This window comes from Protopterus annectens, chromosome 5.part0, assembly GCF_019279795.1.
Source record: "Protopterus annectens isolate FY-2018-M chromosome 5.part0, PAN1.0, whole genome shotgun sequence".
NCBI lineage: Eukaryota > Metazoa > Chordata > Ceratodontiformes > Protopteridae > Protopterus > Protopterus annectens.
Window position 1 is genome coordinate 1,737,299,575 of NC_056735.1, and position 14,901 is coordinate 1,737,314,475.

At 40.9% G+C, this 14,901-nt stretch overlaps 1 protein-coding gene across 1 annotated transcript in view; it reads left to right on the forward strand.

The window, feature by feature from the left end:
- IGSF3 (immunoglobulin superfamily member 3) overlaps nucleotides 1-14,901 on the forward strand; it is a 1,951,941-nt gene that overhangs the window by 1,214,286 nt on the left and 722,754 nt on the right. The gene's annotated exons all lie outside the window — the stretch shown is intronic.

Consider the following 14,901-nt stretch of genomic DNA (forward strand, 5'->3'; position numbering starts at 1 on the left):
AATAAGTGTCATCAGCAAAATTATCAGAACATTTGCAAACAGAGTAAGCAGTTTGTATGTTCACTTAAGCATGTTTTTTTTTTTTTTTTAATTTTTTGTTACACATCAGGTGAATTTCTTAGTTACCAAACAATAGATTTCAGGTCATTGCCAGCATTCCATGTAATCTAGTCATCATGAGAATAGGAACATATCGCTTCAGGGGATAATTGAACATGACAAAGAGAGTGGAACTCTGCAAGACATAACAAGCAGTACTGACACCCCTAACACTGAAACAAGGCAAAAAAGCTGCAGAACAGACCTCCTGAGGAGGTGAAGTAACAAATAATGGAGAGTGCTGTAAACCAAAATGAAGGAGTGCAGGAAATCTAATATAGTTGATGTGGAGCACAGTAAACAGTAGTCCAACAGCTGGTGCTGATGTAGTCAGGGGACGCAGGACATATTTGGTAACATTTTTACTTTTGATGGAAAACAACTATGATGAACAAGAATAAAGGTTGTATTGCTGCCATTTTCTGTGCACTATTTCTTCACATTTTTTGTGTTACTACTACAGAGTTTGCTTCCAAAAGTGAGATTTTGTGAAACATATTTTAAGCTTAACTCTTGACTGAGCCACCCAAAGAATGACCCATAGTATAAATAAGCTCAATCGTGGTGAAATGATCCACTAAATACAGTAAACATTTTGAGACAACACTTTTGTCGATTAAACCTATTGCTTCATCTCCTCTCAAAAACGGACATTTGTTCTGAAATACTGTATCGTGACCTTCACAAGAAGAAAGCAGTAAGATTCATGGAGCAGTATGGTAAGGTTACATATGAAGTATGCGCACATCTGAAACCTGGAGATATAGAGAATTTAGACAGACATAAGGAGTTTTCCAGTAAGTGACTGAGGTGGTATGGTATGTCGGTCACCTCCCTGCCCTGTAAGAGTAAATGAAACCTGGAACTGCACACACTGGAAGACAGGATGCTGAAGCAGGCTGTAGTCGAGACTTTAAAGCAAATTAGGTAGGAATGTGTGGTGGATTCGAATACCTTTTCCATTTTAAGCAAATGCAATTAGAAATGAGTGAGCACCCTAACACTGTGAGCACATTTTTGTTTGTGGTAATGATATGAAATAGTCTGTCTGCTTGAGTGTTAGCAAACAGACATGGATCCCTTCACTAAAGCATGAAGAAGTATATCTGTGTAGGAATAAAAAGTATATACTTCTCATGCCTTCTTCTTGTGCAGCTGAAATGAATGGGAACCTAGTAGCAGTAGACTGGATAGTAGCGGGTATTACTCTTATGCCTTACTTTGTTTTGTTTTGTCTTTGATAAGTGAGTAGGTGGTCTGGTCAAGTGACCTTTTTCAGCCTAGACTTCCGTTCCAATTGTGTAGGGTTACAATATGTGGAAGGAGAAAATGCACATTAAGAAACATGCAAGTATAAGTTCACTAACAAAACACACAAAATTAGTACATGAGAAAACTGTGCAAACTACAAGAAGATGAACTACATACACTACACATTTATAAACTAAGATTTACTTTAGTATTTACAACAAAGCATTTCAAGCTCATATTTCGTCATTTAGACATTTAAGTGAGGTTCCATCCAGAGTTACTTGTTTGACAGGTCGAATCCTTGTGCAAGGTGGTCTTTCAGTTTAGCTCTGAAGCTTTCTTTGTTATTTCCGTACATGATTGCAAGGTGATTCCAGGTGGCGGGTCCCAGCTTTATGAAAGGTATTTCATGATTAGGTGACCCTAAGTGAGGTCAAGCCAAGGTGATGATTCCCTCTCATTTCCCTTAGAGAATAAGATTATTCCCTTAAAGTGAGTTTTGTTTTTAGGTCAGGGGCATAGCCCAGTTTTAATAATTTTAAATAGAAAAGTGCAAAGGAGTTAGCTCTGTTTTAATAGGTAGCCAGTGAAAACTTTTATCAAGTTACAACTGTGGTTTTATATGGCAGCTAATAATACAAATTTGCAAACTTTTTCTGACATTTGTACCTTGGTTATATTTGGTTTGGGTCATTAGTGATAGGCTGTACTCAGTCTTGGGGATGAGAGTGTTTCTGGCTAGTCCACAGTGGGTAACTGGGGACAGCAGATTGAATACCCTGTAACAAAGCTTTACCTGAGCAAGCATTTTTACTAACCATGTTATGTGTATGTGGTGTGAAAGTTAAGCATGGGTCAAGAAAAGTTATTTTTGTTCTGTCACGTTAGGCATTCCGTTATTCCTGTTACTTTTTTAGTGAGGGAAGTAGGTCAGTTAGATTTTGGGGAAAACACATTTCATATTACAGGATTTATTTGTACTTGTATTGCCAGTCCATTTGCAGAGTTTAGTAAAATTGTTGATGTTTGTACTGCAGTTTATTGTAAGTTTTACCACAGTCAAGTACCAAGGAGTTTGCATAAATGACTAAACTGAGACAGAGAATGTTGTGGTTTGGCCCATTTATAAAAAGTGATGTACATAAGGTGCTGAGTACTGACCCTTACTTTATGCCAGTGTTAGGGGTACTATGGTTTGAGAAGGAGCTGTTAGTGTATACCTGAAAAGTTTTGTTTTTAAGATAATTTCTGAAACCGACTAATGCATTCAGGTCAAAGATTAGTTTACTGACTTTATTAATGAAAGAAGAATCGTTAACCTTTGTGAATGCCCTTGTGTCTACAAATAGGCCAGCTGTAAGGAGTTCATCTTTCGTGTTGCTGTCAGTATGTTTAGTAACTGTGTATATTGCAGTCATGGTACTTAAAAGCATTATGGAACCCATGATGCTGGTCACACAGGAAACCATATGCAGCTATATGTTCAACGATCTGCTTGTATAACAATTTTTGGAAGGTTTTGTCGAAGGCCACATGTAAGCAGTTTGTGGTCTTTAGATCCTTTAGGGGAAGGGACCTTTGACAAGGGAATTAGAAGAAAGTGATTATATGTGCAAAGGAGCAATTTGTGATTTTTTTTGATAATGTCATTCTTAGGAAGGCAGTATGTAAATTGTTACATCTGGCTCAAGAAGTAATGTATAATGTAAGCGTATCCTTTGTAGATATACTGTCTGAGCATGACCTTGGGTAATACTGTTTTAAATTCTAAAATAAGTAATTGTTCCACTGTATCTACCAAAAGATGCCCCCCCCCCCAAAAAAAAAAAGAGAATCAGAAGTAGGTAATGAGAGAAATTAAGGTTGATGTCTTTCAGCAGAAGTAATCAATGAAGAGAGTACATGTGTACTTAAGCTGCTGGAAGGAATGAATAAAGCCAGTGGCTATATTGTATATAATGAGTGAGTATCATAATTATAAAGTCTGAAATTTGAAAAATGGAGTATCTAATTTGCCGTCTTCTGAAGGGGATCAGCATCAGAGGTAATTTATTTAAAAGCAGCAGGTACTGGAGAGCTTGCACATGTAAGGAGTGTAATTGCTCCCTACAAAAATGACTTTGAATTTCTTCTTCTTTTAAAGTCACTAAGTACACATATCTGCTGTTTTATGTCATCACACAGCACCCACTGAGCACCCTGTGTACGTGGAACAGAATATGTACTGGAGTCTTTAGCAGCAGTTATGAACATTTTAACTGATTAGTTTAAACTTGCTTAGACGTAAACACTTGACTGCATTGTATACATTAGGCACTGAGTACAACTAAAAGCAGTATGTCTAATTTGAGGAAATTGCCTACTTTCATGGTTCCGCTCTGTGGCAGATTGTGTACCTTGGGCTTCAGGTGATATTCAAGCAATGGGCTCACAGTATCGTTTTAGGACCATGCATAAGTGCAAGTATTCATTTGGATTCATAATAGTTTTAAATATATACTTGATTGGTTCAAGTCATATTTATAAGCAATAAATGAAACACAATTTCCTAACATATAAGAGAATTACCCTTTTCAGAATATTTCAAAAATAAATGACCACTCAGACTGTTGTCATTGTAATTCGCCACTGTCCATGATCCTCAATTACAACTATTTTGACTGTCTATACTTTACTTCTGATTGTAATAAAAATGGCCACAATAAAATACTCCCAATTGATTTACACCACTGAAAACTAGTCCTGCAAAGTAAGACTAAATACATTTTAACTAGATTATAACAGTCCTAGCAACTTCTCTAAAAGAGTAAACCTAAGACTGAATGACAAGAGATGAAAATTTTCATCCACAGAGAGGCCACCATCCCCACACAGCAGCTATAGCTACTTCCTTGATTGTATACATCTTGGATGTTTGATTGCGACAAAAATAATGGGCACAGTAAGTACATTTCTTTTTTCAAGCAACAGTAGCCACAGTAAAATAGTCTAAATTGATCCACAAAAATCACATTAATCCGGCAATAATTTTGTAGTCAATCACTTTTGTCTATAGTCACTGTACGCAAAACTTATACGTACTTTATCTTCTGTGCACATCTCAGATGTCCAAACTGTAACAAAAGATGTCCTCACAATATATTTTAGTTCCGTTTTGAAAAAAAAAAAAAAAACTGCTTTTCACCAGACAGCCCCCACAGCAAATTACACTTACCCATAGTTCCCTACATTTTGGTGCAAATATCAGCTCTAAAGCAAAAAAAAATGAAATCAGGAATATTTAAGGGAATAGACATTTGCATGATTAACAGTAGGATTAAAAATGATAGAATTAGCAAGATCATATATAAAACAAATGTTATACTAGCTAAGTATACATATGTTTGTACTACAACATCCATGCACAAAAAGGAAAATACTCCTTAAGTCATATACTGCATACAACAATGACATCTCTAGATAACTATGTAAGCAGCCTAACTGTTTTATATATATATGTATATATATATATATATATATATATATATATATATATATATATTATGGGATAACTACTAGGTAAGTATACAGTGCAGCAATACCACTATGCACAAAACAGGGGCTTCACATGGCAGTGCAACTATGGAGAGATCATGATGAGGATGTCTTTAAATTGGAAGAGGATGACTAATGTACAAAGGGCGTAAGTTATACAAGTTATGAGAGTATGAGTGAGTCACTAGCTCCCACTGAGAACAAACAAGTAGTGTGAATAGTGTAGCTAGCAGCAAAAATGCACAATAAGGCAGCATTCTTTAAGAGCTAAGAATGGTGGAGAGGTGCTAGGAGTTGGTGCATTCAAAGGAGAAAAAAGAAAAGAACAGAGGGTTTAGGAAGATTAGGTTAAAAAGATATGCCAAAATTTACTCTGATGTTGATTTTTTTGAATGACATTTGCTTTGTCATCACATATCCTTTTTGGTTTTCTGACATTAGTGTATGTTGTTTTCCACATTTTATTTGGCCTCAATAGAACTTTAGTTCTTATTCATTTTTCTTTAAACGTCTTCTGAGGGAACTATAACTGATTTTAGAACCTGTGTTAGTGTGTTCCCTAAACAAGCAAACCTGGATGTCCTTCCATTTCACTGTTGCAGTATTCATTACTGTAGAGATCTCCTGACAAGGGAGACCCAACATTCAGCCAGTATACCAAAGCCTTTAGGTTGCTTTAAGGCATGCCATGTGTCAGACATGGATGTGCCAGCCTTAGAACTTCTTTGCCACCAGTCTATACACCATCTCTTGATCATCAGTCTGAATGTCCATTCCATTGCTGGTTCACCAAACCTTTTCAGATAAGTGCCCTGTTGTGGTTTATTTGATCTTATGTTTTTCTATTGTATTGTGGTTTGTGGAGTTTCATGTCATCCACGAAGGGTAAATGCCAGTATAGGAGACAGATTTTCCATAAAGACAGTCATGAGCAGTGCTTATTTTGTCTTGGTGCTTCCCATGATCAAATGTCCTGTTCAGTTTGCCAGGCCTTTGTTCCTAAGAGTCTCCATAGTCCGCTTCTTTGGCCTTGTATTTGGAGAATCAGCACCTTAAGATTTTAACTAAAGACACGATTGAAGGAAATTCCAGCTCTGAGGGACAGCCGTCTGTGAAGAAGGCGGGCAAGAAGTTTAGGTCTGATTCTTCTGCTGTACAGCCTTCTCTGGACATTTCCCCCGAGGCAAGTGAAAGCCTGAAAGATTGCCTGGCTCTGCCATTGGATTCTTCGGCAATGACCATTTTGGAGGCCAACATGAATACAGCCTTACGCACATCCTTAGAGGCCTTACAGATGTCTGCTTAGGATGTTCATACAGAACCGAGGCTGATTATTTCCGAGGGACCTAGGGGCTTTCCTCAGATTTTGGTCAGGGAGGAAGTTAACACTGCTATTCTTGAAAACCGTCCTGGGACAGAATCTTCTAAGCTTTATAAGGTGGATATCCCCTTGAAGAAAAAACAAAAGACTAAGCATATTTTTTCACCTCCGAAGGACCCACAGGGTAAATGCAGAATTTCACTCTGGTTATTTAATGCTTTGGCTTTGAAACAGCCTCATGGAGGCTCTGTTCCAACTCCCCCTTGCTCCTCCACTCACCTTAAAAGTCCCAGGGAACAAGTTTCCTCTGAGGAGGAGGTAGATTCAGATGAGGGATCCCTTTCTTATTGATGTCAGATTCCTCTTTCTCAGACCCATAATCTAAAGGAGAGGGAATCTTCTATTCCTGATATTCCTTTCAAGGAAATTTCTTTTGGAGATGCCATCTCCAGTATGGTAGAGGTTTTTTTTAAATGGGATTGTACCCAGGTATCTGAGGTATTTAAGAGGCATTATGAGTTTCTGCAAATGGACTCTCCTAGAGTCCTTCTGCTGTCCCTCCTGTTTTGGCTGCTTTTTCTACTGCATCTAAAGCTCCTGATTCCCAGGCCTCTGCCACAAACAAACCCTATAGGTTTTATAGGGTGCCTGAGGACTGCAAATTTCTATATAGGTGTCTTCCTGCTGACCCTTCTGTGGCATTTGGCAAGCTATCTCAGTTGCCTTCTACTAAGTTAATTCCTTCTGATAAAAGCAGCAGAACTACGGAAAGGTTAAGTAAGAAGGTTTATACCTCTGCAACCTTGGCTTTTAGGGTGGTCAGTTATCAGACCCATATGTCCAGATATATTTTTGCTCTTCTTTCCCAGGCCTTTGAAGTAATTTCTGATTTTCCATACTCTGAAGGAAAAATGTCTGCTCTTTCTATGTTAGGGACTTCATCCCAGGTGCCTCGCCATTTCATTAAATGTAGTTATGATGCAGCAGGTGCTTCTTCTAGGTCTGCTGCCTTTGGTTCTGTGATGAGGAGATATTCTTGGCTTTATCTTCAACTTTTGCCTGATGATATTAAGGCTAAGTTGATGGATGCTCCCCTGGACAAGAAACACTTGTTTGGTGAAGCTGCTGATGATTTAAGTCCCTTCAGGAAAAGGACAAGGCCTTGCAGGAACTTAGACATGTTTTTGTTTCTCCTGTGCCTAATTACTCCACTAAGCCAGCCTTTGTTCATAGGCAGTCTTGCCCCCCCCCCCCAGGAGTAAGGGTGGGAAGCAGGCTCCTCCTGCTAATGCTACTCAAACATCTGTGCCATAGAAGTCTCCTTTTCCTGACAAACCTGTTCTTCATGACCACATTCCTTTCTTTCCCCTTCATCTTTCCCTTTCTCTTCCTGTTTGGTTAAAGATTATTCAGGATTCCTGGGTTCTGTCGATTGTCCACGTAGGGTATTTTTTAGTCAGGAAGTATCTTCCCCCTTTTATGGGCATTCCACAGCCCCCTCGGGAGCAGTTGCTTTTCTTTCCTAGGGTGCTTCTGAATCTCTTGATTCAGGGAACTATTTATTCAGGAATTTCCATTTTCCCAAAGGGGGAAGGTGATTTACTACAGAATATTTTTGTTGCCCAGGAAAGAGGGCAATTGGAGACCTATTCTGTACCTCTTCATCTAAGTACTTTTCTGGAGGTTCCGTCTTTTCATATGTTTCTTCAGACTTTGTTCCCTCTTCTGCTTCCTCAGGCTTGTCTGATGTCTCTGGACCTCAAGGATGCTTGCCTTCATCAGGAAGTTTTTACACTGCTTTGTTGATTCGTGGCATTTTCAGTTCTCTGCTTTGCCTTTTGGCCTTTCTACTGCCCCAAGGGTATTCGCCAAATGCCTTCCTGCTGTGATTGCTTTTTGCAGGCTAAGGGAAATCCAATTCTTTTCCTAATTGGATGATCTCCTATTTCAGGCATCTGCTCCAGAGATTTTTTTTTGCAAAATCTTCATTTTGCTGTCTCCCTTCTGCGGAGCTTGGAGTTCACTATTAATTTCAAAAAGTCCTTTCTGACTCCTTATCAGGATCATGTCTTTCTGGGGTGCAGGATCCAGATTGTTCTTATGCTGGCATCCCTGCCTCCTCCCAAGGCCCTAACTCTCATTTCCTTTTTTTCAATCTCTTCTTCCTCTGACCTCAATAACAGCCAAGGAATTTCTGAGAGCTCTGGTGTTCATAGCTTCCACCATTGTTATGGTCCCTTTTGCCAAACTCCACATGAAAAAACTTCAGTGGTTTCTAAAGCCAGTTTGGCTTCAGCATTCTTGTCCTCTCAAAATTTTAGTTCCTCCTCTTTCATGTCTCAAGCAGGCACTTCAATGGTTTATTCAGCAGTTGAGTCTCAATCCAGGACTCCTTTTTCATCCCATCTTCCCTCTCAGGATCTGTTCACAGATGCTTCAGATGTGGGATGGGGAACAGCTTTCAACTTCCTGAAGGTGCAGGGAGTCTGGTTGCCTCAATAACAGAAAGACCACATCAATGTCAAGAAGATGAGAGCTCTTCTTCTGGCTCTTCAGGCCTTTCATCCTTTCTTCTCCCTAGGACATCTCAAGTTGTTTACAGACAGTACCACAGTGATGTGGTATTTCAACAAACATGGGGTTAAAAGGTCTTATCTATTTTACAGGACGGCACTCCTAGTGTGAGAACTAGCTATCCAGTATCAAGTGAAACTTCAGGCAGTTTACATTCTTTCAGGTCAAAACATTGTGGCAGGCTCTCTGAGCAGGTCCATAACTCAATCCCATGAATGTATGCTTCACAGGGATGGAGTTCTGGACAAAGTCCACCAGTGGGGTACTCCTGAAATGGATCTTTTTGCCTCCCCTCTGAACAGACAATTCCCTCTGTTTTGTGCCAATGTCCCAGGTCCTCTGGTTTGGAAGGTGGATGGCCCACCTTTTTTATTGAAAGGGGATGTTTCTTTACGCTTTCCCTCTCCTAGCCTCATTCCAAAAGGTCTGTTCAAAATAAAACAGAATGCTCCAAAACTCTTGTTGACTCCATTTTGGCTGAGACAGAATTGGTTCCCTCTTCTTCTGCATTTAGCCAAGGGCAGTCATCACAAGTTACCTCACAGGGTGGATCTATTCACACAAGACAAGGAATCTCTCATCCATCCCAACTTGTCCATTCTTCAAATGATAGTGGGTGACAGGATTTTGATTCCAGGTAGACACTTTTTTTCTTGAGGATGTGGATGTCCTTCATGGATGCATCTGCAGTCATAACAACTGGGTTGTCCTGTCGTCAGGCAGCCCTGCAGTCGCTGATGTCGCACGTCAGCCGACGTCATGACTGCTGGGCGCCGGGTATAAAGGCATCAGCCGACGCCATTTTCTTCAGTCTTTCTTGAAGCAGAAGCTGTTGTCGGTCGGATCCAGAGATTTCTACTACGAAGACTTCTAAAAGCTAAGTACCCTGTTGGGGACTCTTTCTTGCCTCAGCCGATGTCAGAAAAAGTCAATAACTGTTTAACTTGTGGGAAACAAATACCTCATAAAGATTTCCACTCTTACTGTTTGCCTTGTTTAGGCCCAGACGCAGCCTGTTCGCCTGTGCTTCTTCAACCGAGTTTGCTGAACAGTTTTATCCTCCGACTACCCAAATTGTTAAGAAGAAAAGACCGCGGTTTCGCCGAAACCAAAACCGAAAACTGTTCAAAGCACAGCTGAATCTTTGACTACTTCTGAGGTTCCTGCTACCTTACTTGAATCGGCCTCTGAAATTTTACCTACTACAGTGGCTTCTAGTGAATTATCAGACACCATCCCTTTGGATGTCTCTACCCCAGCACGTGGTGCTGCTAGGCCTCCTGCAGCCATGTCCATTAAGGCCTTTGCCAGGGCTAAAGCAGCCAAGTCTACAAAATCAGTGCCTGTTAAACCCCCCTCAACCAGGCCTACTTCTAGTTCACAAATGCTTACTCTGGCAGAAGATTTAATATCTTTAATTAGGGGATCTCAATCTCACCCAGACAGGGCCTCTCAGCCCCCAGAGAAGAGACCTAGGGCAGAGCCCCCCGAGCCTGTGTCCTCTGATGATTCTGCGGATGACTCAGATATTACAGACCAGCCAGAGGCTCCTTTCTCCAATTATGAAGACTCAGATGCTGAAGAATCCATTCCAGCTGCTTCTCCACCAGAAGAATTCTCCTTTGAAACCTTACATGCCATGCGAGAACAATTCCAATGGCAGCAACAGGATTTCTCAGATTCCAGAAAAGACTTATTCTGCACCTTCCACAACACAGGCCCTTAGCTATACCTCCTGTCCTCCCTGTTGTTTAATGATGTCTGCTCTGCACCAGATTCCTTACCTCCAGCCCCGCCAAACCAGACAGATTTTACAGGGTACCAGACACGCATCATCACCTATACAAGGCCCCTCTTGCAGACCCGAAACTATATCCCAGGGGCCTAAGGCAGTAGCCTCGACCACAGCAAAACCCTATTCCTTCTGAAAGGGAAGCCAGGTCTTTAGACAGATGGGGCAAAAGTTTATACCTCAGCTACTCTCTCAGCTAGAGCTTTAAACTGTCAGTTTCACATGATACAATACCAAGAGTTTATGCTTGATCAGTTAACTAAGAAACTATCCTCTGACGATTCTATAGATAAGAAATATGTATTAGAAATGGTAAATAACATACAACAGGTTAGTAACCATTCCTTAAAATGTGGCTATGATGCACTGGAGGCTTCATTTAGATCAGCCATGACTGGCACAGTGATAAGAAGACATGCATGGCTGAAGGAACAAGTCTTACCGGATCATGTTAAATCTAAGTTATTAGATGCTCCTATGGATAAGACCAGTTTGTTTGGTACACCTGCCCAGCAGGTAATGAAGAAAATGGAAGAAAAGGCAAAATCTGTTCAAACGGTTAAAGATTTCTTGCAGGTTCAGCCACCAAGGTTTAGCAGGAACTGGCCTGCCAAAATTGGTCCTTTCCTGACTCCACAAGATCCCAAAGGGCAGGAATAGACGCTCCAGAGGCAGAAACCAATCCAGAGGAGGTGCCCAGTGGCAAGGTAATAACAGAGGCACAGACTCAGCCACTACCACTACAACAGCACAATCACAGTGACTTAACTCTACATCCGCCTACCAGGGAACAAATAGCAGCTCCATTAGGTGGAAAATTAACCTTATTTTTGAAAAACTGGCACTACATCACAAGAGACAAGTGGATTTTGCAAACCATAGACCAAGGTTACCGGTTCCACTTTCACACTCTACCAGTCAAAAGAGGAATGCCAAACCTGCCTCCACATCAAAAAACAGAAGCTCTACAGCAGATAATGCAATTAGCAAAGATGAGAGCTGTGGAAAGAGTGCCAATAACAGAACAAGGCAAAGGATTTTACTCCAGACTATTCCTAGTTCCAAGAAAGGAAAAAAGTTGGAGACCTATTCTCGACCTGTCCACCTTAAATACATACATCATTGTCCCAAAATTCAAAATGCTGACCCTACAGCCCATGCTGGGCAAGGAGTGTTGGCTGGTAACTCTAGATCTCAAGGAGGCATACCTGCACGTCCCCATTCGACCAATTTGCAGAAGATACCTCAGATTTCTTGCAGGATCAGAGCATTATCAATTCTCAGCATTGCCCTTTGGCTTATCTACTGCCCAGAGTATTCACAAAATGCCTGGCATCAGTAATCGCCACTGCAGACTACAGGGAATCCAAATTTATCCATACCTGGACAACTGCCTGCTACAAGGGGACAACAAAAGCAAGCTGACAACAGATTTACAAAGGGTCATTTACTTGCTACAAGCACTGGGATACACAGTCAATTTGCAAAAGTCAAGGCTCATACCATCCCAAACAAGTACATCCCTGGGAATTGGACACTGTAAAACAAATGGCATTCCTAAAAAACAAAAGAACTCCTCTTTACTTCTTGGCTCTAACAAAACAGAACAAGTTAACAGCAAGAAAAGTCCTTCAGGCCTTGGGCTACATGGCATCATGCATAATCTTGGTTCCACATGCCAGACTACATATGAGAAAACTACAGTGGTACCTAAGGAATTTATGGTCCCAACACAGGCACAGCCTAGAAGCGGAAATTCCACTAATCCCATGCCTAAAACAGGAGTTCCTATGGTGGGCACAAGCATGCCAGTCAAACCCTGGCCTACCCTTTCACAGCTATCAAGCAAACCAGACCATCACAACAGACGCCTCAGACCTAGGATGGGGGGCTCACATGGGATCAACTCCACCTGCACATCAACCTAAAAGAAATGCTGGCAGTAAAACTGGCAATCCAAAATTTCAGACCATTTCTCAAAGAGGGCCATTTGATGATAAGGACAGACAACACCACAGTCATGTGGTACATCAACAAGCAGGAGGCACTCATTCATACCCCTATGCAGAATGACTTTGGAGCTTTGGAACCTGGCACTCAGCTGCAACATCCAGTTACAGGCAATATTTGTACAAGGACAATACTCTAGCAGACATATTGAGCAGAACCACATCGGATGCCCACGAATGGATGCTACACCCGGACATCTTCAAGACCATCTCAAAGAAATGGGGAAGACCACAGATAGATCTCCTCTCAATCACCAGCTCAAATAATTCTGCACAAGGACATTCCACCCACTTGCATGGAAAGTGGACTTCAGCTGGAAAGGTCTAACAGCATATGCATTTCCACCTCTTCCCTTGATACACAAGGTATTACTAAAAATCCAAGGATAACCCTGATAGCTCCAAACTGGCCAAGACAACACTGGTATCCATTACTGAGGAGCATGTCGACAACATCCTGATGCCTTTGATGTTAACTCAGAACAACTACAGCATCATGCATCCAAACCTAAAGACGTTGCAACTGACTGCATGGCACATCACATAGCAGCAACTAACCCAGAACTTTCCCAAAGGGTTAAAGACATTATCCTTGAAGCCCGCAGACCTTCAACAAGAAGGAACTACGCAGGAAAATGGAAAAGGTTTGTCATTTGGAGCACTGAAAGAGGAAAAGATGTGTCAATTATAGATATGGCTAACATTTTGGAGTATCTGGCAGAGCTTCTACATACAGGCCTGTCCTATTCCTCCATCAAGATACATGCATCAGCTATTTCAGCAGAATACAGCTTTGATCCACCTGTCTTTTCACATCCTTTACTCAGGCAGTTCCTCAGAGGAATCAAGAATGTAAAACCTCCAAGGAAAACACCATTGCCAGCTTGGGATTTGAACTTTGTGCTAGAAAATTCCTTTTGAACCAGCAGCCCTACAGCATCGAAAACTGCTTTCCTACTGGCAATAACCTCAGCAAGGAGGGTCTCTGAACTTCAGGCCCTAATGGCGGTACAGCCCTTCCTAATCTTCCACCAAGATAGAGTGTCCATGAGGACTAATCCTACTTTTATGCCTAAGGTGATATCCAGAGTGTCTTTAAACCAGGCAATCCACCTACCTACCTTCTTTCCCAACCCACAAAACAGAGGGAAAGAATGCTGCATTCCTTGGATGTACATAGACAGTTACGCTACTACCTGGACAGAACAAAAATAGCAGAAAACTGACCAGCTTTTTGTAGCCTATGCAACAGGAAAGGAAGGAAAAGCAATTTCAAACAGACAATCTCCAAATGGATATTCTGTTACTCCTTCCATGGAAAACCAATTCCACAGAACATAAGGCCTCATTCTACAAGGGCAACAGCCACTACCACAGCCTTCCTCGTGCATACATTTGCCAAGCATTATAACTTACCTTTGTACTCCAGATGATCCTAACCACCATAATCTAAATTTTTCCTCCTCCCTTAGTTGGTATGACTGCAGATGCATCCATGAAGGACATAGTACAGTTTGTACCTACCATAAATGTAGATGTCATCTGCAGTCATATTTACCCTCTTAATAGCTAGCTAGTGGGAGTCTCTTATGGTGTATTTGTTTGTATATATGTACATACATGCTTATTTTCTGAGTTTGCCTTCTATCCTTTTGGAAACATTGGCATTTATCCAAAATTAGCCTTCCAGGAAGGGCATCTGGGGCAAGAAACACTGAAGAAAATGATGCCTTTATACCGGAGACCAGCAGTGATGAGCCGACTGCAGGGCTGCCTGGACAACCCAGTTGTTATGACTGCAGATGCTATCCAGTTCGGACATCTACATTTATGGTAGGTACAAAACTGTACTTTATGGTCTTGCAAGAGGCCAGGAAACCCACTACTAGGAAATCCTCCTTATCCAAATGGAAGAGGTTTTCTGTTATTTTTTTTTTAACAAGAAACATCTTTATTAAATTATCGTGTATGACATAGGCGATGTTACATTTATATAAATGAAAATAAACCATAGTGACACAATCTCAGTTGCAAACATTATACATTCCAAACTGTGCCAACATGACTGTAGCTGCAAACATTGTACATCACTTTTAACATATCCAGTCATTGTTGGTCAACCAATAAAGAGCTCATTCATATTCTTACCTTCTTTTAAACTTTGTTCCTCCTCTGATTGTATTGATCCCACATTTCCCATTTTTTCCTATGTAATTTGCTACTACCCTCTTCTAAAGATCTCGGTTCCAGTTGTTTTGTCTCTGTTACTATCTTTGCTACTTCTAGTAAAGTAGTTTTAGACTTTGATTTCCATTTTCTAA